The sequence below is a fragment of the Lynx canadensis genome, chromosome X (genome assembly GCF_007474595.2).
Source record: "Lynx canadensis isolate LIC74 chromosome X, mLynCan4.pri.v2, whole genome shotgun sequence".
Classification (NCBI taxonomy): domain Eukaryota; kingdom Metazoa; phylum Chordata; class Mammalia; order Carnivora; family Felidae; genus Lynx; species Lynx canadensis.
In genome coordinates this window covers 75,711,669-75,732,126 of record NC_044321.2, presented here as the reverse complement: position 1 = coordinate 75,732,126, position 20,458 = coordinate 75,711,669, and positions in this window count along the sequence as shown.

Sequence of the window (20,458 nt, the reverse complement as noted above, 5' to 3'; positions counted from 1 at the left end):
TGACAAAGCTCCTGATTTCACAAAACTCACTCAGTGAATAGGCTCTGCTTTATTTCTGCAAATTGGCTTGTGGTAAATAGCACTTGTTTATTTTACAAACTTCAAGATTATTTTCTCTGGGAATGTGTGTGATACTTGTAAGTTGTTGAATTGAACGTGTCTCAGATGCACACAAACAGAAGCATAGCTATAAATGGAACTTTGAAAAAATTTGCTACTTATTAGATACCCATTATTTGACCACCCTATGCTGAGTACTATAGAAAACACAAAGGAATATAGGACAAACTATCTTCCCTCTATGAGTTTATACATTAAATAAAATCCTGACTATAAAACTAACATATAAACCATGAATATATTTCTATTACCCCAGTAAAATTGGAGAGACTAGATTCACATAAATTTCATGAGCAGAGAAAAATAAAAGATAATACATTATCAAGTGCTGGAGTATATGATATTAACTTATAAATCCTATGTAAATCCAGAGTTGAGAAAAAATAGCATGAAATAAAATTGTCAGGGAAGAGTTTGGGAAGTGACAGAAAACCAACACAATGGTTTCTGCAAAACGGGGGATTTATTGATTTCTGTAACTGAAAAGTTTGGGTGTGGACTTTAGATACAAATGCATCCAGAGAATCAAAGTAATTGTCTTTCTTTCTCTTCTCTTTCTCTCCATCTGTCAGCTCTACCTTCCTCTCTATTGGCTCTATTCTTAGGAAGACTCTTCTCTGAACCAATCACTGTAGCCAAGAAAAGACAATGCTGTGATTGGTTAAGCCTGGGTCACAATCTCAGCACAGGAGGGGAGGAGGAAGTATGGAGAATTGAGTGTGTGTAATTACACAAAGAAAATCCTAGAAATGTATCAAAGTAAAAACAAACAAAAACAAGTCAGTGAAAGGTAAGTGAACAACTAAAATTCATTTCAAACAAGTCCTAGAAGAATATATTAAATCTGCTTTTTTGTCTGGTGAAGAGGTAAACTGAGACTCTAAAGAAAGATAAATAGAATAAAGACACAGAGATAAGAATTAGTGTCCCGTCTCCAGAGAGAAAATCCTGTTTTATTTCATGGGCATTTATCAGATAAGAGATCATCCATTTCACTTTGATTTACCATCTTTAACATACGTTGGGCAAAACCTTCTGTAGTCTTGGCTACACACACACATGCACACACACGCACATACAGACACACACACAGACATCCAAAAAAAAAAAACCCTTCCCTTATGTTCATTTAAAAAAAATAAAAAATAAAACAAGTTAAAAAAATAAAAGCAAACAACAAACAAACAAACAGAATCAGGACAACAAGCAAACCACTTAGTTAAATTTACACCTGTCCCTCTCTGTCTGACTTCCTGCTTTTATTTTCAATGATTTCTATTTTCTGATTGATATGTATTCCCTGAAGTTCCTATAGTCAATTAGTGTAAATGTTTCTAACAAATACTTCCACACACCCCTGCCTTCCTACATCTCAAAAAAGTTTCATTTTTAAAATATAATGTAATATTAACATTCGGGACCAGCCAAACCCCATTGAACTAAAGCTTGACACATGTCATCACAGATTAACCTTAGAATATTGGAAAAATTTTCAGAGTTGCCAATTTTTCTAAGAAGCTTCAAAAGTCTGGTTCTGTTAATGGCATTGAATACTTTAGTGAAGCCTATGAAAACTACTTAAATAAATCTATGACTGAAGTTTTGCTATATTGGGCATCACACCCAGACAGGGGCAGTGACAACAGTCCGCTCCAGATTCAGAAAATAAGGCAGAGGGATGCATTTTCTGTGGAAAATATTCAAACAATACTAAAAAATACTTAAACTCTCTGCTATTTTTTTTATCACCATGCATCTGCATTCTAAATAATGTCAGGGGTAAATTACTCCTCTGGGGAAAAAATTGTGGAACAGTCTGAGTCAGAGTTTCTCAACCTCAGCACTATTGACATTTTAAGTTGGATAATTCTTGCCGTGCACTAGGAGCTGTCCTGTGCATTGCAAGATGCTTAAAGCAGCATCCCCAGCCACTACACACTAGATGTCAGTAACATCTCCTTCCCCAGTTATGACAACAAAAAATGGTTTTAGACATTACTAAATGTCCCCTGGGAGGCAAAATCACTGGTTGAGAATCACTGGTCTAAGTTTGAAACAATTGCAATGTTTACTATTAAGATTTAATAATTTATATTTTCTGTTTTAATAATAATACTTATTCCTATTACTTACCTCATAATAAACATTATATTTGGTATGGAAATTAACTCAAAGAACTTTCCATTATACTCTTGGACCCTGCACATATGGATCCTTCTACATACACTCATTTCAAGAGGAAATTCATAACAGTTTAGAATAATTTGAGCTCACTTTTGGTAGATTTCACATCTCCAACCCTTGTGCTTCTGTATATTCCTATATTTAAATAGTAGCTTTGAAATAAACCATGATAGCACAACGATTTTAAGAAAATACTGGTCTTGAGATGCTTCAATTGTATCATTATATGTGACTACTTGAATTTTGAAGCAGAGGGAAAGCTGTAATGTGTTACTCCTTAGGCATTTGGATTTGGTGTTTTGGCACATCTGGTTTGGAATTTGGTGTGGTAAGTAGAATTTTTAGTTAATAAATGAAATATTTTACTAAATTTCATATATTTAAAACATCCTATTTAACTTCTTATTAAATTGTTTCTAATTGTTATAACATTATTATTTTATTATTTATTGCAATATACAAATATTAGGCATACATTTTTCCCTTAAAAATACATTAGTATATGACTGGAATTAAAATAGAAACTTAAAAAGAAAAGGATAAAATGGAAATAAAAATTATAATGTTATATCACTTCTCATCTATTAGCCTGGCCACTCTAAAAAAATAGAAAAAAAGTGTTGATGAGGGTGTGGATGAATTGGAACCCTTATGCACTTTGGTAGTAATGTGAAATGGTGTAGCTGCTATGGAAAATAGTATGGAGGTTCCTTAAAATATCACAAACAGAATTACCATGTGATCCAGTAATCCCGTTTCTAGGTATATATCCAAAGGGATTGAAGACAGGGTCTTGAAGGGAAATGTGCACACCCATGTTGATTGCTACATTATTCACAATAGCTAACAGCAGGAAGCAATCTAAATGTCCATCAACAAATAAATGCATAAAGAAAATTGGTATATACATACAATGGACGAATATCTATTCTTTAAAAAAGAAGAAAATACTTTCATATGCTACAACCTAGATGAACCTTGAAGCTACTATGCTAAATGAAAAAGACAAACACTGCATGATTCTACTTACATTAGGTACCTTGTATAATCAAAAGTCAGAGACAGAAAACAAAATGGTGGTTGCCAGAAGCTGAGGGGAGTGGTGGAGTTCTTGTTTAATGTGTATAGAGTATCAATTTTTTTTTAATTTTTTTTAACGTTTATTTATTTTTGAGACAGAGAGAGACAGAGCATGAACGGGGGAGGGTCAGAGAGAGAGAGGGAGACACAGAATCTGAAACAGGCTCCAGGCTCTGAGCCATCAGCACAGAGCCTGATGCGGGGCTTGAACTCATGAACCGTGAGATCATGACCTGAGCCGAAGTCGGACGCTTAACCGACTGAGCCACCTAGGCGCCCCATAGAGTATCAATTTTGTGAGATAAAAAGTTCAGAGGATCTCTTAGACAACAAGAAGCATATAGTTAATACAACTAATCTGTTAAAATGATAAATTTTACATTTTGCGTCTTTTTACCACATTAAAAATTGGGAGCAAAAATTTCTACATATTTTAGTATACTAATAAATTAGTTCCCTTTTCCCATTTTCTATTTTTGGCATTATGCATAAAGAATAAGTTGCATACTTATGTTCATAGTCTACATATACATCTATGTCTAGATTTTTTCTTAATTAACATTCTATTTCCCACATTTTCACAGCTAATTTTGCATTTTTCATGACCATTTCATTGCATAGACTAAATATGAAAGAAAGAATGTAAGCATAATTTTAAAAATTTTTCTATTTATTATATGATGTAATTAAAATTCTTTGGATATACTGACAAAATGTGTTATTAAATCAAAAAATACATTAGCATAAATATAAGTATTAATCAATTACTTTTTCTTGAGTTTTTATTAAGTTTTTTTTTATTTTAATTCCATATACTTAACATACAGTGTTCTATTAGTTTCAGGTATAAAATATAGTGATTCAACAAATTTATACATTATTCAGTGCTCATGATAAGTGTATTCTTTAATCCCCAACACCTATTGCACCCATCGCCCCAACCACCTCCCCTCTGGCAACCATTAATTTATTCTTTATAGTTAAGAGTCTGTTTCTTAGTTTGCCTCTCTCCTTTTTATAAAATTTTTCTCATCAGTTTTGATTTTTAAATTCCACATATGAGTGATATAATATGGTATTCATTTTCTTGGACCACCTTATTTCACTAAGCATAATACACTCTAGCTCTATCCAGATCATTGCAAATGACAAGATTTGATTCTTTTTATGGCTGAATAATATTCTATTGTGTGTGTTTGTGTGTGTGTGTGTGTGTGTGTGTGTATTGATCTGTGGATGGGCATTGAGGTTACTTCCATAATTTGGCTATTATAAATAATACCATAATAAACATAGGGGTACATGTATCCCTTTGCATTAGTGTTTTTGTATTCTGGGAGTAAATACCCAGTAGTGTGATTATTGGATAATGGGGTGGCTCCATTTTTAACTTTTTGAGGGAAATCTATACTGTTTTTCACAGTGGTTGCACCAGTTTGTGTTCCCACTAACAGTGCATGAGGGTTCCTTTTTCTCCACATATTTGCCAACATTCGTTGTTTCTAGTGTTTTTGATTTTAGCCATTCTGACAACATGAAGTAATATTTCATTGCAGTTTGATTTGCCTTTCCCTGATAGTAAGTGATGGTGAACATCTTTTCATGTGTCTATTTGCCATCTGTATGTCTTCTTTGGAGAAATGTCTCTTAATGTCTTCTGACCATTATTTTATGAGAGGTGTATACTCTAGCAGCCTTTATTTTGATTATTTTTTGCCAATTTTCTTTTATTTTAATTTAAATCCAATTATAGTTAACATATAATGTAATAATGATTTCAGGAATAGAATTTAGTGATTCATCACTTATATACAACACCCAGTGCTCATCCAAACAAGTGTCCTCCTTAATGTTACTTGCCCATTTAGCACACACTCCCACCCAACACCCCACCAGCAGCCCTCATATTGTTGTTCTCTGTATTTAAGAGTCTCTTATGGTTTGTCTCCCTTTCTGTTTTTATAATAATTTTGCTTCCCCTTTCCTTATGTTCATCTCTTTTGTTTCTTAAATTCCACATATGAGTGAAATCTTATACTTGTCTTTCTCTGACTGACTAACTTTGTTTACCAGAATACACCCTAGTTCGATCCACATTGTTGTAAGATTATATATATATATATATATATATATATATATATATATATATGGCACAAAAACACATAGACTAATGGAATAGAATATAAACCCTAGAACTAGACCCACAAACGTATGGCCAACTAATCTTTGACAAAGCAGGAAAGAACATCCAAAGGAAAAAAGACAGTCTCTTTAACAAATGGTACTGGGAGAACTGGAAAGCAATATGCAGAAGGTTGAAACTAGACCACTTTCTCACACCATTCCCCAAAATAAACTCAAAATGGATAAAGGACCTGAATGTGAGACAGGAAACCATCAAAACCCTAGAGGAGAAAGCAGGAAAAGACCTCTCTGACCTCAGCCGTAGCAATTTCTTACTTGACACATTCCCAAAGGCAAGGGAATTAAGAGCAAAACTGAACTACTGGGACCTTATGAAGATTAAAAACTTCTGCACAACAAAGGAAACAATAGATAAAACTAAAAGGCAACCAACAGAATGGGAAAAAATATTTGCAAATGACATATCAGACAAAGGGCTAGTATCCAAAATCTATAAAGAGCTCACCAAACTCCACACCCGAAAAACAAATAACCCAGTGAAGAAATGGGCAGAAAACATGAATAGACACTTCTCTAAAGAAGACATCCGGATGGCCAACAGGCACATGAAAAGATGCTCAACGTCGCTCCTCATCAGGGAAATACAAATCAAAACCACACTCAGATATCACCTCACGCCAGTCAGAGTGGCCAAAATGAACAAATCAGGAGACTATAGATGCTGGCGAGGATGTGGAGAAACGGGAACCCTCTTGCACTGTTGGTGGGAATGCAAATTGGTGCAGCCACTCTGGAAAACAGTGTGGAGGTTCCTCAAAATATTAAAACTAGACCTACCCTATGACCCAGCAATAGCACTGCTAGGAATTTACCCAAGGGATACAGGAGTACTGATGCATCGGGGCACTTGTACCCCAATGTTCATAGCAGCACTCTCAACAATAGCCAAATTATGGAAGGAGCTTAAATGTCCATCAACTGATGAATGGATAAAGAAATTGTGGTTTATATACACAATGGAGTACTATGTGGCAATGAGAAAGAATGAAATATGGCCCTTTGTAGCAACGTGGATGGAACTGGAGAGCGTGATGCTAAATGAAATAAACCATACAGAGAAAGACAGATACCATATAGTTTCACTCTTATGTGGATCCTGAGAAACTTAACAGAAATCCATGGGGGAGGGGAAGGAAAAAAAAAAGGAAGTTAGAGTGGGAGAGAGCCAAAGCATAAGAGACTCTTAAAAACTGAGAACAAACTGAGGGTTGATGGGGTGTGAGAAGGAAGGGAGGGTGGGTGATGGGTATTGAGGAGGGCATCTTCTGGGATGAGCACTGGGTGTTGTATGGAAACCAATTTGTCAATAAATTTCATATAAAAAAAAGAAAACAATTCCATTTACAATTGCATCAAAGTAATAAAATACCTATGAATAAATTTAACCAAGGACACAAAAAAACTGTACAATGAAAACTACAAGACATTGATGAAAGAAACTGAAGACACAAATAAATGACAAGATATTTTGTGCTCATGGATTGGAGGAATTAATATTGTTAAAATGTCTATATTACCCAAAGCCATCTGCAAATGTAATGCAATCCCTGTGACAATTCCAGTGGGATTTTTTACAGAAATAGAACAAACAGTCCTAAAATTGGTATGGAACCATGAATTATCCTGAATTGCCAAAGCATCTTGAGAAAAAGAAGAGCAAAGGTAGAGGCATCATATCATGCTCCCCCATTTCAAACTGTATTATAAAGCTGTACTTATCAAAACAATGTAGTATTGGTGCAAAAACAGGCATGTACAGCACTAGAACAGAATAGAGAACTCAGAAATAAACTCATGCACATGTGGTCAATTAGATTATGACAAAAGAGGCAGGAATATGGAATGAAGAAAGGATAGTCTCTTTTATGCATAGTGCTGGGAAAACTGGACATGTAAAATAATGAAATTGGACCATTATATTACATAATACACAAAAATTAACTCAAAATGGATTAAAAACTTGAATATAAGACCAGAAATCATAAAACTACTGGAAGAAAACACAGACAGTAAGCTCCTTGACATCACTCTTGGTGAATTTTAAAAAATCTGAGCACACAGGCAATGGCAACAAAGCAAAAATGAATAAATCAGACTACGTCAGACAAAAAAGTTTCTGCACAACAAAGGAAACCATCAACAAAATAAAACTGCAACCTCCTGAATGGGAGAAGATATTTGCAAATCATATATCTAGCAAGTGGTTGATATCCAAAATATATAATGAACTCCTACAACACAATAACAGGAAAAAACAATCTGATTATAAAATGGGCAGAGGATCTGGATAGACATTACCAAGGAAGACATTCAGATGGTCAATAGGCACATAAAAAGATTCTCAATATCACTAATCACCAGGGAATTGCAAATCAAAATCACAATGAGATATTGCCTTATACCTGTTGGAATGGTGATTATCAAAAAGACAAGAAATAAGTGTTGGTGTGGATGCAGGGAAAAAGAACCCCTTATGCTCTGTTGGTAGAAATGTAAACTGTTGCTGAAACAGTGGAAAACAGTATGGAGGTTGCTCAGAAAACTAAAAAAGGGGCACCTGGGTGGCTCAGTCTGTTAAGCATTCAACTCTTGGTCTCAGCTCAGGTCATGACCTCATGTTAGTGAGTTTGAACTCTGCAATGGGCTGTGAACTGAGCTATATATATATATATATATATATATATATATATATATATAATGTGGAATATACCCAGCCATAAAAAAAGAATGAAATCTTGCCATTTGTGACAACATTGATGGAGCTTGAAGTCATTATGTTAAGTGAAATAAGTCAGACAGAGAAAACCAGATACCATTTGATTTCATTTCTATGTGGAACCTAAAAAACAAACCAAATTAAAAAAAAAAAAACAACACCAACAACAAAATTCATAGATACAGAGAACAGACTGGTGGTTGCCAGGGGTTTGGGACATGGGCAAAATTGGAGAAGGGGTAAAGAGATACAAATTTCTAGTCATACATACATAATTCATGGGGATGTAATGTACAGCATGGTGATTATAATCAATATTATATTGCATATTACATAAGTGTATATGGTGAGAGGGGAAACTAGACTTATTGTGGCAATCATTTCACAATGTATGTAAATATTAAATCATTACATTGTACACTTGTAACTAATATAATGTTATATATAAATTATACTTCAATTGAAAAACATTAGCATAATAATTAAATGACTGCCTAATATTCTATTTTATGTATATACCATAATTTATTTAATTGATCCTTTTTTTATATACTTTTAAGCTGTTTCCAATGTTTTGCTATAACAAATCATCCGGTGATAAACTTCATCACAACTGTTTTTGCCCACACCTTTGTTTATTTACTTGAGATAAATTCTTAAAGTGGAATTCCTAGGTCAAAAAGCATGCATATTTTGAAGTCTTTTAGATACATACATATTGTGTCTCTTAATTTGAGCCTAGGAATAAATCCTAATGGAGACATTTTTAAAAGAAGAAATATTGCCATGTTTCTTCTTTTGTGATTATCATATCCTTGCCTGACTTATTATTCCCCAGTCAGCTCTTCTTCCAGTCATTTGTAGTCTCAGCATTCATGCTTTGCCAGTAATTTGGTAAAGACTGCCAAGAGGGCAAACCTAGAATCTAACTTATGTCTCTGTATGAATGATTACTGGTCACAGGTAGCCACAGAACCATGAGTAGGCAGATATATAATTATTGACATTTGGTATTTGAATGGATCTTCCTGAAATAGGAATTTCTGAGTCAAATAATTCAACTATTTAATATTGATTTATATCTTCTTTCTATTTCTTTTTTTAAGTTTATTGTGAAAGAAAGAGAAAGAGTACATGCACACACATGCAAGCAGGGGAGGGGCAGAGAGAAAGGGAGAGAGAATCCCTAGCAGGCTCCATGCTGTGAGCACAGAGCCCAACACAAGGCTCAATCCCACAACCGGTGAGATCATGACCTGAGCCAAAACTAAGAGTAAGACACACTGAGACATTCAGGTGCCCCTCCATTTCTTTAGATTTATCGTTCTGATTATGATTCTTGCTTTCAGTCACCAGTCCCCAGTACATAAAAAAAATTAGACTTGGGGTGCTTGGGTGGCTCAGTCTGTTAAGCACCTGAATTCAGCTCAGGTCATGATCTCATGGTTTGTGAGTTTGAGCCCTGTTTTGGGCTCTGTGCTGACAGTTCAGAGCCTGGATCCTGCTTCAGATTCTGTGTCTCCATCTCTCTCTGCCCCTCCTCTACTTGTGCTCCATCTCTCTCTCTCTCTCAAAAATAAACATTAAAAAATTATTTAAAAATAAAATAAAAATAAAAATAAAAACATTAGACCTATTTTTTCATATAATTTATTGTCAAATTGGTTTCCACACAACACCCAGTGCTCATCACAAGTGCCCTCCTCCCTGCCCATCACCCACTTTCCCCTCTCCCCCACCCCACATCTACCCTTAGTTTGTTCTCAGTCCTTAAGAGTCTCTTATGGTTTGCCTCCTTTGCTCTCTGTAACTTTTTTCTCCCCCTTCCCCTCCCCCATGGTCTTCTGTTAAGTTTCTCCAGATCCACATATGAGTGAAAACATATGGTATCTTTCTCTGTATGACTTATTTCACTTAGCATAATACCCTCCAGTTCCATCCACATTGCTGCAAATGGCCAGATTTCATTCTTTCTCATTGCCAAGTAGAATTCCATTGTATATATAAACCACATCTTTATCCATTCATCAGTTGATGGACATTTAGGCTGTTTTCATAATTTGGCTATTGTTGAAAGTGCTGCTATAAACATTGGGGTACAAATGCCCCTATGCATCAGCACTCCTGTATCCTTTGGGCGGATTCCTAGCAGTGCTATTGCTGAGTCATAGGGTAGTTCTATTCTTAATTTTTTGAGGAACCTCCACACTGTTTTCCAGAGTGGCTGCACCAGTTTTCATTCCCAACAGCAGTATGGTATTGGCACAAAAACAGACACATAGACCAATGGAATAGAATAGATACCCCAGAATTGGACCCACAAATATATAGCCAACTAATCTTTGACAAAGCAGGAAATAGTATCCAATGGAAAAAAGACAGTCTTTTTAACAAATGGTGCTGGGAGAACTGGACAGCAACATGCAGAAAGTTGAAACTAGACCACTTTCTTACAGCATACACAAAAATAAACTCAAAATGGATGAAGAACCTGAATGTGAGACAGGAAACCATCAAAACCCTAGAGAAGAAAGCAGGAAAAAAACCTCTTTGACCTCAGCTGCAACAATTTTCTAGTCGACACATCTCCAAAAGGCAAGGGAATTAAAAGCAAAAATAAACTATTGGGACTTCATCAAGATAAAAAGCTTCTGCACTGCAAAGGAAACAGTCAACAAAACTAAAAGGCAACCGACGGAATGGGAAAAGATATTTACAAATGACATATCGGATAAAGGGCTAGTATCTAAAATCTATAAAGAATTCACCAAACTCCACACCCGAAAAACAAATAATCCAGTGAAGAAATGGGCAGTAGACATATTTTTCTATTTACATTTTTTCTTTGGGGGAAATGTGTTTGTACATTGTCTACAAATAAAGGTTCAGGTTAAGTGATTTCATCCCCAATATTTAAATGCAATTTGGGCTTAAAATGACCTGTAAGAAATATCATAACGGTGAGTAGAGTCCAACAGCTTATTTTTGAGGATGAATTCATCTCTTACATTTGAAAGGAGTTTGATGCTTTAACATCTCCATTAAAAACATGATTGCCCAGTGTCACAACTCTTGACCATTTTCTTCTGTTAATGGGAATGATGTGTTTAGCACATCAATAAATGAAAGCTCATAATGAAGGCTTAGACTATAAAGAACAAGCCCAGGAATGCCAGGTACATTTTGACTGGTTCAGGTCAATTATTGTTTCAATTAATACGTTTAAAATACCATCTTTATAGAGAGCCAAACACAAAGGTGGCCAATCTGCATCTGAAGGCCCTATTAAGCTGGGTTCACTTACTGCTGGTGTCTAATGCAACAGAATGCTTAGCATTGTCTGTTGCAGCAAGATTTCATGTGCATCCAGATTTTCTTGTCAATAGTCTGAACAGCAATTCTTTCTCAATTAAGGTCATCTTAGTTTTAAACTGTAATAGCTCTTTCCAAAATTTAGGGGATGGGCAAATGGGTGATGGGCATTAAGGAAGCCACATTTTGGGATGAGCACTGGGTGTTATATGTGAGTGATGAATCACCAAATTCTACTCCTGAAACCAATGCTACACTATATGTAAACTAACTTGAATTGAAATAAAAATAATAATAAAAGTTGTATGTAAAAATTTGTGACTATATTTGAAAAAAAATAAACTGTGATAGCATCTAAAAAATAAGTAGTATAGAATATGGAAGCAAAATTTCCAGAAAATGCCCTTTTCAGCTTTTTATCCCTCTCCTTTTCCAGAATCAAATCTTTATTTTGAATTCTTCTCACCTCCCTCCTCGGTGACTGCAGTCATATTGCAATCCTTGCATTCAAATGCATTCCACTACAATGTCTTGTAGCTCAAGCCATGGCATAAATAACTAATCTCTGGTATATTACTGGCACACAAAAGTGAGAAATCATAAAAGAATGCGAAAAATCAAAACAGTCAAGGAAGATGGAAGTTGAATATGAAGGGGGAACATAATTTCACTGTGTAAGAGGGAATGAAATTTGTGCCCACCCTCATACACAACTGCACCGCATATACCTTGACTAGATGGCATATGCTGCAAATATCCAAGAGACAGAGAATGAGAGACAGAGACAGAGAGAAAGACAGAAACAGAGAGAGAGAGAGAGAGAGAGAGAGAGAGAGACCGCATTTGACAACAGTTTCCCTGCCACGTTTCTAAGCCAAGACTTTTTAAGAGCAGGCAGAACACTCACTTTGAAGAACAGCTTAATACCCTGAACTTTCTCCCTATCCCTGCTTCTCTTATCCATGTCTGAGGCTCAACCCCCTGAGGATTCTGACAAACTCCTTCATCTCTGTAGCCAGTGGGCCTGCAGTTGATGTTAGCAAAAATCTATAAAAACACCTAATGGAAATACCTCAGCAAATTTTCAGTGTCTCAAATTTTAGAAAAGGAACTGCACATTGACCATTCCAGTTTTGGTCCTTAGAAATATTCGTCCATTACAAGTTAAAGGAATGAGCAGGAAGGAGACTAGTGGTGGAAGTTAAGCTATGGATTTCCCTTACAGCATTCTCAGTAGTGCTGTGTATGTATCTGTGTGTGTTTATGTTTCTGTTTTAGTGCTTGGAAGTTTAACACGTTTATAGACAATACGGAATAGCAATTAAGAACGTGTGTGTGTGTGTGTGTGTGTGTGTGTGTGTCTTTGTGTTTGGTGCAAGAAAAACTTTATTCTTGTTTTTTAATGTTATGTAAGTCTCAGCTGTACAATATAGTGATTCAACAATTCCATACATGACTCAGTGCTCATCACAAGTGCACTCCTTAATCCCCTCACCTATTTAACCCATCTCTCCACCAACCTCTCTTCTGATAACCATCAGTTTGTTCTCTCTCTGTCTCTCGCTCTCTCGCTCTTGCTCTCCCTCTCCCTCTTTTTTTCCCCTTGCTCATTTGTTTTGTTTCTTAAATTGCACATATCAGTGGAATAAATTCCATATATGAAATTCCATATAAATTCACCATATGGTATTTGTCTTTCTCTGAGTGGCTTATTTATCTTACCACTATATTCTCTATACCCATCCATGTTGTTGCAAATGGCAAGATTACATTCTTTTATTTTAATTTTTGCTTATTGATTTATTTTGAGAGGGAGATAAAGCATGTGTGCCAGAGGGGCAGAGAGAGAGAGGGAAAGAGAAAGAATCCCCAGAAGGCTTCACACCATCAGTGCGGAGCCCAACATGGGGCTCAAACTCACAAACCATGGGATTATCACCTGAGCCAAAATCAAGAGTCAGGTGCTTAACCAACCGAGCCACCCAGGTGCCCCTACATTCTTTTTATGGCTGAATAATATTTCTGTGTGTGTGTGTGTGTGTGTGTGTGTGTGTGTGTGTGTTCATTACCCATTCATCAATCAATGGACACTTTGCTTCCATAACTTGGCCTTATAAATAATGCTGCTATAAACATAGGGGTGTATGTATCCCTTTGAATTAGTGTTTTTGTATTCTTTGGGTAAATACCTAGTAGTGTGATTGCTGGATCATAGGGTAGTTCTATTTTTAACTTCTTGAGGAATATCCATACTATTTTCCAGAATGGCTGTACAGTTTTCATTCCCACAAACAACACAAGAGAGTTCCCCTTTCTTCACATTCTCACCAATACCTGTTGGTTCTTGTCTTGTTGATTTTAGCCATTCTATAAATATAATATTTATTGTAGCTTTGATTTGAATTTCCCTAACGTAAGTGATGACTAACATTTTTCATGTGTCTGTTCGCCATCTGGATATCTTCTTTAGAGAAATGTCTATTCATGTCTTCTCTCCATTTTTAATGGATTATGTGTTTTTTGAGTGTTGAGTTTTATCAGTTCTTCATATATTTGGAATTGTAACCCTTTATCACATATGCCATTTGCAAGTATCTTCTCCCATTCTATAAGTTGCCTTTTAGTTTTGTCGATTGTTTCCTTCACTGTGAAGATACTTTTTTATTTTGATGTAGTCACAATAGTTTATTTTTGCTTTTGTTTCCCTTCCCTCAGGAGACATATCTAGACAAATGTTGTTATGGCTGGTGTCAAAGAGGTTACTACCTATGTTCTTTTCTAGAATTTTTATAGATTCAGTTCTCTGAATTTAGATTCAGATCTATAATCAATTTTGAATTTATTTTTGTGTATGGTGTAAGAGTGGTCTACTTTTTCTTTCTTTTGCATATTGCTGTAGAATTTTCCCAGCACCATTTGTTGAAGAGACTGTCCTTTTACCATTGGAGAGTCTTTACTGCTTTATCAAAGATTAATTGACCATATAGTGGTAGATTAATGTCTTGGTTTTCTATTCTGTTCTATTGATTTATGTGTCTATTTTTGTGCCAGTACAATACTGTTTTGATTACTATAGCTTTGTAACATATCTTGAAGACTGGAATTGTGATGGCTTCAGCTTTGCTTTTCCTTTTCAAGATGCTTTAGGTATTAGGGGGGCTTTTGTAGTTCTGTACAAATTTCAGAATTATTTGTTCTAGTTCTGTGAAAAATACTGTTGGTATTTTGATAGGGATTGCAATACATGCATTGGTTGCTTTGGGTAGTGTAGACATTTTAACAATATTTTTCTTCCAATCCATGAGCATGGAATGTCCTTCCATTTCTTTGTGTCTTCTTCAATTTATTTCATCACTGATTTATAGTTTTCAGAGTACAGAGTACAGCTCTTTCATCTCTTTGGTTAGATTTATTCCTAGGTATCTTATTATTTTTGGTGGAATTATAAATGGGATTGTTTTCTTAATTTCTGTTTCTGCTGCTTCATTAATGGTTATAGAAATGCAACAGATTTCTGTAGATTGATTTTGTATCATGCAACTCTACTCTGTCAGTTATTTATAAGTTCTAGAAGTTTTTTGGTGGTCTTTTGTTTTTTTATATAGAGAATATCATGTCTTCTGCAAATAGTGAAGGTTTGACTTCTTCCTTGTCAATTTGGATGCCTTTTATTTCCTTTTGTTGTCTGATTGGTATGGCGAGGACTTTCAGTACTATGTTGAATAGAAGTGGTAAGAGTGGACATCCCTATCTTGTTCCTGACCTTAGGAGAAAAGCTCTCAGTATGATGTTTTTCCCCATTGAGTATGACATTATCTGTGGGTTTTTCGTATATGGCCTTTATTATGTTGAGGTATTTTCTGTCTATTCCTACTTTGTTGAAGGTTTTTATCATGAATGGATGTTGTACTTTGTCAAATGCTTTTCTGCATCTATTGAAATGATAATATGGGGGCGCCAGGGTGACTCAGTTAAATGTCTGACTTCAGATCAGGTCATGATCTCATGGTTCGTGGGTTTGAGCCCCATGTTGGGTTCTGTGCTAATAGCTCAAAGCCTGGAACCTGCTTCAGATTCTGTGTCTCCCTCTCTCTCGGCCCCTCCCCCATTCGTGCTCTGTCTCTATCTCTTAAGAATAAACAAACATTAAAAATTTTAAAAAGAGGGGCGCCTGGGTGGCGCAGTCGGTTAAGCGTCCGACTTCAGCCAGGTCACGATCTCGCGGTCCGTGAGTTCGAGCCCCGCGTCAGGCTCTGGGCTGATGGCTCGGAGCCTGGAGCCTGTTTCCAATTCTGTGTCTCCCTCTCTCTCTGCCCCTCCCCCGTTCATGCTCTGTCTCTCTCTGTCCCAAAAATAAATAAACGTTGAAAAAAAAAATTTTAAAAAGAAATGATAATATAATTTTTACCGTTTTTATTGATGTGATATGTGTCGCATTGACTTGTGAATATTAAACCACCTTGCATCACCAGAATAAATCCCACGTGATTATGCTGAATAATTTTTTTAATCTGTTGTTGGATTTGGTTGCTAATTTTATGTTGAGGAATTTTGCATCTATGCTTATTAAAGATATTGGCCTATAGTTCTCTTTTTTGTGGTGTCTTTTTCTGATTGTAGTATCAGGCTAATGCTGGTCTCATATGATAAATTTGGAAGTTTTATTTTCCTCTCCATTTTTTGGAATAATTTGAGAATAGGTATTAACTTTTCTTTAATTGTTTGGTAGAATTCACCTGTGAAGACATCTGGTCCTGGACTTTTGTTTGTTGAGAGTTTTTTAGTGTTATTATTACTAATTCAATTTCTTTCCTGGTTATCAGTCTGTTCAGATTTCCTATTTCTTCCTATTTCAGTTTTGGTAGTTTATATGTTTCTAGGGGTTTATCCATTTCTTCTTCATTTTCCAATTTGTTGGCATATAATTTTTCATAATATTCTCTTACAATTGTATCTCTGTGGTGTTGGTTGGTATTTCTTATTTCTCATTTATAATTTTATTTATTTGAGTTCTTTCTCTATTTTTTCTTAATAAGCCCAGAGGAGTTTTATCAATTTTATTGATTTTTTCCCCAAAGAAGCAGAAGCTGGTTTCATTGGTTTATTCTATTTTTTTAAGTTGGTCTTTTGTTTCCATCCATTCTGTCACCTTATGTCTTTTGATTGGAGTATTTAGTCCATTTGCATTCAAAGTAATTGTTGATAGATGTATATTTATTGCCATTTTAATACTTGTGTTGTGGTTATTTCTGACTATATTTTCTGATCGGTTTTTTCTTTCACTCTTCCATATTTTGCTAATTTTTTTAGTGCTATATTTGAATTTTTTTCTTTATTCTTTGCGTGTTTATTTATGGTTTTCAATATATTATTCCCATTAGATTTGTATATACTCTTTACTGCATATAGCAGTCTCTATAAGTTGATGGTTGCTTGACTTTGAAACTTTTTTATCTCCTCTATCCACATTTTAGGTATATTTTATTATATTTTATATCCTTTTGTATGAGTTATTTGATTTTTTAGTCAAATATTCAGTTGTAGTGCTTTTGTGTTTCCTACCTTTATACTGTCACTTTTGGTTTCTCCTTTGCATTCAAAGAGTCCCCTTTAATATTTCTTGCAGGATTGGTTTAGTGGTCACAAACTACTTTAGTTTTTGTTTGCCTGGGAAACTCTATCTCTCCTATTCTGAATGATAACCTTGCTGGATAGAATATTCTTGGTTCCAGATTTTTCCCACTCAGCTCTTTGAATATATCATACCACTCTTTTATGAAGAATCTGGGTTCTTAATTCAGATAGAAATTTGATTTAAACAAAGCTCTACCATGCTTTAACTGTGTATCCTATGGGAAACATTTACCTCCCTCCGTGAGATTTTGTTTTCTCATCTGTGAACTGTGAATAATCATAGTACCTACCTCATAAAATTACTGTGAATTAAATTACGTAATCCACATATAGTATGTATTATAGATCCAGAGCCCGGATTATGCTGTTAATACATTTTTTTATTGCTGTTGTGGCTGCTGCTATTATTATTATTACTGTTATTTTCTTATTTACTAAAAATATATAAAATATGTCTCTTTTTCCAGTTCCCTTTCCCACTGTGTTGGGATGACAGATGATGAAAGTTTCTGGCTTAGTAGAGTATGTATCTTAGAACCAACTATTTAGCCCTAGCAGGGTTGCTGATTTGTTGTTCCAATATCATACATTTGATTATGTTCTATTCTAATTTCCTAGAACTGCTCATTCCTTGCCTAGAGCACCAGCACTCTAGAATATGCATTCATCAAACGTACCTGGTATTTATTGGGTGTTGTAGTATGTCCTAGAGTTACATTTGCAAAAAGAATGTACACGGTCCTTATCTCTGAAGAGTTCACAGTTTGGTTTTTTTCTTAGGAGGAGAAATATGAATAGAGAGAAAGAAATGGATATGGTAAGTGTTATTATAGAAATTACCAGCAAATTCTGAGACAATAAGAACATAAGACACCTTTTATGAAGTGACAGTGAGTCAGGGAAGACTTTCCAGAATAATTGTATCTTGACCAGTGTCTTAAAATGTATACAAAATTATGGGACGCCTGGGTGGCTCAGTCGGTTAAGCATCTGATTTCCACTCAGGTCATGATCTTGCGGCTCATGTGTTCGAGCCCTGCATCAGACTGTGTGCTGACATTTCAGCCTGGAACCTGCTTCTGATACTGTGGGTGTCTCTCTCGCTCTCTGCCTCTCCCCCACTCAGCTCTATTTCTCTCTCTATCAAAAAGTAAATACATGTTAAAAATTTTTTTAATGTATATAAAATTATGTCCAGAGAGAGGAGAAGGTTATTCTAGACAAATCTAGCAAAATGTGCAAAGATGTGGGTTAAGAAATACCAGAACACATAAAAAATAGCAATATCAGTATGACTGAAGAATAAGAAAATGGGGTGGGGGAAGTAAGACTTGAGAGGTAAGTAGGGACCATGTCATGAAGGTACTTAGAAGCCATTTATTTATTTTTTTTAAATTTTTTAATGTTTTTATTTTTTTTCAATATATGAAGTTTATTGTCAAATTGGTTTCCATACAACACCCAGTGCTCATCCCAAAAGGTGCCCTCCTCAATACCCATCACCCACCCTCCCCGCACTCCCACCCCCCATCAACCCTCAGTTTGTTTTCAGTTTTTGAGAGTCTCTTATGCTTTGTCCCTCTCCCACTCTAACTTCCCTTTTTTTTTTTTTTTTGCTACCCTTCCCCTATGGGCTTCTGTTAAGTTTCTCAGGGTCCACATAAGAGTAAAAACATATGGTATCTGTCTTTCTCTGTATGGCTTATTTCACTTAGCATCACACTTTCCACTTCAATCCACATTGCTACAAAGGGCCATATTTCATTCTTTCTCATTGCCATGTAGTACTCCGTTGTGTATATAAACCACAATTTCTTTAGCCATTCATCAGTTGATAGGCATTTAGGCTCATTCCATAATTTGGCTATTGTTGACAGTGCTGCTAAAAACATTGGGGTACAAGTGCCCTGATGCATCAGTACTCCTGTATTCCTTGGGTAAATTCCTAAGAGTCCTATTGCTGGGTCATAGGGTAGGTCTATTTTTAATTTTTTGAGGAACCTCCACACTGTTTTCCAGAATGGCTGCACCAGTTTGCATTCCCACCGACAGTGCCAGAGGGTTCCCGTTTCTCCACATCCTCTCCAGCATCTATAGTCTCCTGATTTGTTCATTTTGGCCACTCTGACTGGCGTGAGGTGATATCTGAGTCTGGTTTTGATTTGCATTTCCCTGATGAGGAGCGATGTTGAGCATCTTTTCATGTGCCTGTTGGCCATCCGGATGTCTTCTTTAGAGAAGTGTCTATTTATGTTTTCTGCCCATTTCTTCACTGGGTTATTTGTTTTTCAGGTGTGGAGTTTGATGAGCTCTTTATAGATTTTGGATACTAGCCCTTTGTCCGATATGTCATTTGCAAATATCTTTTCCCATTCCGTTGGTTGCCTTTTTGTTTTGTTGGTTGTTTCCTTTGCAGTGCAGAAGCATTTTATCTTCATAAGGTTCCAGGAGTTTATTTTTGCTTTTAATTCCCTTGTCTCTGGGGATATGTCAAGTAAGAAATTGCTACGGCTGAGGTCAGAAAGGTCTTTTCCTGCTTTCTCCTCTGGGGTTTTGATGGTTTCCTGTCTCACATTCAGGTCCTTGATCCATTTTGAGTTTATTTTTGTGAATGGTGTGAGAAAGTGGTCTAGTTTCAATCTTCTGCATATTGCTGTCCAGTTCTCCCAGCACCATTTGTTAAAGAGACTGTCTTTTTTCCATTGGATGTTCTTTCCTGCTTTGTCAAAGATTAGTTGGCCATACGTTTGTGGGTCTAGTTCTGGGGTTTCTATTCTATTCCATTGGTCTATGTGTCTGTTTTTGTGCCAATACCATGCTGTCTTGATGATTACACCTTTGGAGTAGAGGCTAAAGTCTGAGACTGTGATGCCTCCTGCTTTGGTCTTCTTCTTCAAAATTACTTTGGCTATTCGGGGCCTTTTGTGGTTCCATATGAATTTTAGGATTGCTTGCTCTAGTTTCGAGAAGAATGCTGATTGGGATTTTGATTTTGATTGGGATTGCATTGAATGTGTCGAAAGCTTCGGGTAGTATTGACATTTTGACAATATTTATTCTTCCAATCCATGAGCACGGAATGTTTTTCCATTTCTTTATATCTTCTTCAATTTCCTTCATAAGCTTTATGTTGTTTTCAGCATACAGATCTTTTACATCTTTGGTTAGATTTATTCCTAGGTATTTTATGCTTCTTGGTGCAATTGT